This window comes from Arachis stenosperma, chromosome 9 (assembly GCF_014773155.1).
Source record: "Arachis stenosperma cultivar V10309 chromosome 9, arast.V10309.gnm1.PFL2, whole genome shotgun sequence".
Lineage (NCBI taxonomy): Eukaryota > Viridiplantae > Streptophyta > Magnoliopsida > Fabales > Fabaceae > Arachis > Arachis stenosperma.
In genome coordinates this window covers 115,301,863-115,306,952 of record NC_080385.1, presented here as the reverse complement: position 1 = coordinate 115,306,952, position 5,090 = coordinate 115,301,863, and the positions used below count along the sequence as shown (strand labels likewise).

At 37.1% G+C, this 5,090-nt stretch overlaps 1 non-coding gene across 1 annotated transcript; it reads left to right on the top strand.

The window, feature by feature from the left end:
* The first annotated feature begins 4,458 nt into the window (after positions 1-4,458).
* LOC130953538 (small nucleolar RNA R71) lies at positions 4,459-4,562 on the top strand. The gene has a single exon (XR_009075708.1). It is a non-coding gene; the product is annotated as a small nucleolar RNA R71 (small nucleolar RNA).
* The last annotated feature ends 528 nt before the right edge of the window (positions 4,563-5,090 follow it).

Sequence of the window (5,090 nt, the reverse complement as noted above, 5' to 3'; positions counted from 1 at the left end):
AACAATGTATGTATGCTTCCTTGCTTTTATATCTTCTCATCTTATGGTGTTATATTTTTATTTTTCATGATAAATGCACCACAAGCAAATGCGGAAGCAAGACTAAGAACACGCAGCAATCCGGAGAGTCGCCGTACCCCCTTGCTCATCTTTGAATGCACCGAGGACGGTGCAAACTTTTAAGTGTGGGGAGGTTGTCCGACCGTTCGGCGATTTTGGGTGACAAATTTCTAATCCCAACACTTTTGCATCTCATTCTAGGATTTTATGGTTTTTACTTGCATTTTCTTAGTTTTGCATACATATACACAATAAGCTTAGTCAAAATAATGAAAATTTTCAAGATTTCTATCTATAGGGCACCAATTGATTTGAGTGAATACTTTTCATAAAACTTACTTGAACTATATATATCTTGTGGATCATGTTTTTGAGTTTAGAACACAAGCAAGAGAGTCTTGAGCCTATTGATGTGGTTACAATTTATAACCACATATTTTTCCTTCTTGTGTGCATTATTCTCTTTCTATGATTGTAATCTTTGCTTTGTTTGATTCTTTATGTCCATTATTTTGTGTATACATGCATTTATATGATTGAGGCCATCATTTCATTAGCTCACTTATCCAAATAGCCTTACCTTTTATCATCCATTGTTAGCCAATTTGAGCCTACGCTTAACCCACTTTGTTCTTAATTTAGCACATTACAAGCCTTAAAGCGGAAAACAATAAAAGTCCTTATTTGGATCTTTGATTAGCTTAGGCTAGTGTGTGTGAGCATCATTCAAGAGTGGGAACCTTGGGACATTGGGTGAATAAAAGGGTAATTTTGTATTGTTATTGAAAATATTGGGAATTGGATACACACTCATGTATTGATCAAATGTAAAACCTTATACATTGATGTTCTTGTATATAGAAAGAAAAAAAAAGAAAAATGAGAAAAACAAAAGAAAAAGAAAAGAAAAATAATATGGAAAAGAAAAAAATAGAAAAAGAAAGAAAAAGAAGAAAAATAAAAAAAAGGGACAAAATGCCCCAAAGCGAAGCTCAATAAAGATCAATGCATAAGTGTTGTGAAACGAAAAGGGATACATGAGTATGTGAAAAAGTGAGAAATGGGTAGTTAGGTTAGAACTTAATTGTATAGGATGTCATAGGTTAGGTGGAAAGTCTAAGCTTATCAAAGATTCAAATTTCAAGCTCACTTGACCATATATGCATCCTACCTTGACCCTAGCCCCATTACAACCTAAAGAAAAGACCTCATGATAGATGTATGCATGCATGAAATATATGTTGATTGTTAGAAGAAAAACAAATCTTAGAAAGCATGAGTAGGAGAGAATTGAGTAAATCAACCCTAAACACTTGAGCGAATAGAGTGTAAACACATCCGGTGAGGGTTTGATGCTCAATTACATGTTTCCATCTATAAGTATCACTTTTCATGCAAGTTTGTAAAAATATTTAATAGCTCAATTCAATTTTGGATTAGACTTGCTAGTCCTTTAGCCCTTGCGCATATATGCTTCTTGGGAATTGATTTATTTTGACCAAGCAATTGCATTCATGTAGATAGTTGCATATAGGTAGATTGCATTTAGTTAATTTCCATTGAATAAATGTCATACCCTTACTTCATTCTTGGTTTAAGCATGAGGACATGCTTGGTTTAAGTGTGGGGAGGTTGATAAACCCCATTTTGACGGTTTATCTTGTATTGATTTTAGGGGATTTTATGACCTTTTACCCACATTTATTCAATGAAATAGCATGGTTTTATAACTTCTCCCTTAATTGTGCTTAAGAGTGAAAACATGCTTTTTAGGACTTAAAATAGCTAAATCTAATTCTCCTTGATTCCATTAGATGCCTTGATATGTTTGTTTAGTGATTTAAGGTTTAGGAGGCAAAGAATGGATCAAAGGAGTGAAGAGGAAAGCATGCAAAGTGGAGAAATAACAAAAAAGTCAAAGAAGTTGAACTCGCCCATGGACGCGCGCGCGCACCTAGCGCTTGCGCGCACCTGCGAATCACCCCATGGACGCGTACGCGTCGGTGTTGGTTTATGATTTTTTAATGAAAACGTGGCCAACGAATTCTGAAGGGTTGTGGGGCCCAATCCCAACCAACTTTGGCGCCAAAGATGCTATTTAAAGCCAAGGATTGAAGAGCAAAGGGGATTCCAACTCATTAATTCATTACACACACATGAGGATTAGTTAGAGTTTGTTTCTAGAGAGAGAAGCTCTCACTTCTCTCTAGAATTAGGATTAGGATTAGGTTTAGTTCTTAGATCTAGATTTTATTCATCTTCTTCTACTTCTACCTTTCAATTCCTTGTTGTTACATTCATCTTCCTCTATTCTTTTGTTGTAATTTCCTTTATGTTGTTCTTGTGTTTTGGTGTAGATCTACTTTTGTTCCTTCCTTTCTCTTTCAATTCAATTCAAGGTAAATCATAATAATTGTGTTCCTTTTGATTTGTGTTGTTAATTCCTTTCAATAATTGTTGTTAGATTTTGTTCTTGTTGTTGATTTACTATGTTTTCCTTTTATGCCTTCCAAGTGTTTGACGAAATGCTTGGTTAGATTTTAGTGTAGGTTTTGTTCCTCTTGGCCTAGGTAGAGTAATTAGTGACTCTTGAGTTATCTAATTCTTTTGTTGATTGATAATTAGAAGTTGCTAATTGATTTGAATGCCTCTAAAGCTAGTCATTCCTTTAGGAGTTGATTCGGACTTGAGGAATCAAATTGATTCATCCACTTGACTTTCCTCCATCGTTAGAGGTTAACTAAGTGGTAGTAATGAACAATTCTCATCACAATGGAGAAAGGTAACTAGGATAGGATTTCTAGTTCTCACATCTTGCCAAGAGCTTTGTTAGTTGTTAGTTTATTTTCATTACCATTTACTTTTCATGCTTCTTATCCAAAACCCCAAAATAATTCACAACCAATAACAAGGCACTTTATTGTAAATCCTAGGGAGAACGACCCGAGGTTTAAATACTTCGGTTTATAAATTTTAGGGGTTTGTACTAGTGACAAACAACTTTTTGTATGAAAGGATTATTGTTTGGTTTAGAAACTATACTTTACAACGAGATTTCATTAGTGAAATTCTAAACCGTCAAAAATCCAATCATCAGTCCTCTACTAATCCATAAGCTTGTCTTATTGACTTGTCTGCCATTTGTAATGAGAATATGGCAGGTTGTACCTCAATGATCCCCAGCTTCTCCATTACAGAGAGTGGCATAAGATTTATACCTGACCCCAGGTCACACAGAACTTTTTCAAAGATCATGGTGCCTATGGTGCAGGGTATTACGAATTTGCCAGGATCTTGTCTCTTTTGAGGTAGAGTTTGCTGAACCCAGGTATCTAGTTCCTAATGAGCAAGAGAGGTTCACCTTCCCAAGTCTCATTACTAAATAACTTGGCATTCAACTTCATGATAGCTCCTAGATATTGAGCAACTTGCTCTCTAGTTACCTCTTCATCCTCTTCAGAGGAAGAATAGTCTTCAGAGCTCATGAATGGCAGAAGGAGGTTTAATGGGATCTCTATGGTCTCTATATGAGCCTCAGATTCCCTTGGGTCCTCAATAGGGAACTCCTTCTTGCTTGAGAGACGTCCCATGAGGTATTCCTCATTGGGATTCACGTCCTCTCCTTCCTCTCTAGGTTCGGCCATGTTGATTATATCAATGGCCTTGCACTCTCTTTCAGTGTTGCTTGGGAGAGTACTAAGAGGAGTTTCAGTGACTTTCTTACTCAGCTGGCCCACTTGTGCCTCTAAATTTCTGATGGAGGACCTTGTTTCACTCATGAAACTTAAAGTGGCCTTAGACAGATCAGAGACTAAGTTTGCTAAGTTAGAGGTGCTCTGTTCAGAATTCTCTATCTGTTGCTGAGAAGATGATGGATAAGGCTTGATATTACTGAGCCTATTTCTTCCACCATTATTAAAGTCTTGTTGAGGCTTTTGTTGATCCTTCCATGAGAAATTTGGATGATTTCTCCATGATGAATTATAGGTGTTTCCATAAGGTTCATCCATATAATTTACCTCTACTATTGCAGGGTTCTCAGGATCATAAGCTTCTTCTTTAGAAGATGCCTCCTTAGTACTGTTGGATGCATTTTGCCATCCATTCAGACTTTGAGAAATCATGTTGACTTGCTGAGTCAACATTTTGTTCTGAGCCAATGTGGCATTCAGAGCATCAATTTCAAGAACTCCCTTCCTTTGAGGCGTCCCATTATTCACGGAATTCCTCTCAGAAGTGTACATAAACTGGTTATTTGCAACCATGTCAATAAGTTCTTGAGCCTCTGCAGGCGTTTTCTTTAGGTGAATGGATCCACCTGCAGAATGGTCTAGTGAAATCTTAGAGAACTCAGATAGACCATAATAGAATATATCTATCATGGTCCATTCTGAAAACATGTCAGAAGGACATCTTTTGGTCATCTGCTTGTATCTTTTCCAAGCTTCATAGAGGGATTCACCATCTTTTTGTTTGAAGGTCTGAACATCCACTCTAAGCTTGCTCAGCTTTTGAGGAGGAAAGAACTTAGCCAAGAAGGCCGTGACCAGCTTATCCCAGGAGTCCAGGCTATCTTTAGGTTGAGAGTCCAACCATGTTCTAGCTCTGTCTCTTACAGCAAAAGGGAAAAGCATGAGCCTATAGACTTCAGGATCTACTCTATTAGTCTTAATAGTCTCACAGATCTGCAAGAACTCAGTTAAGAACTGGTAGGGATCTTTTGATGGAAGTCCATGAAACTTGCAGTTCTGTTGCATCAGAGCAACTAATTAAGGTTTCAGCTCAAAATTGTTTGCTCCTATGGCAGGAATTGAGATGCTTCTTCCATCAAACTTGGATGTAGGTGCAGTATAATCACCAAGCATCCTTCTTGCATTATTGTTGTTGGGTTCGGTTGCCATCTCCTTTTCTTGTTCGAAAATTTCAGCAAGTTGTCTCTAGATTGTTGTAATTTAGCTTCTCTTAGTTTTCTCTTTAGAGTCCTTTCAGGTTCTGGATCAGCTTCAACAAGAATGCATTTTTCCTTGTTC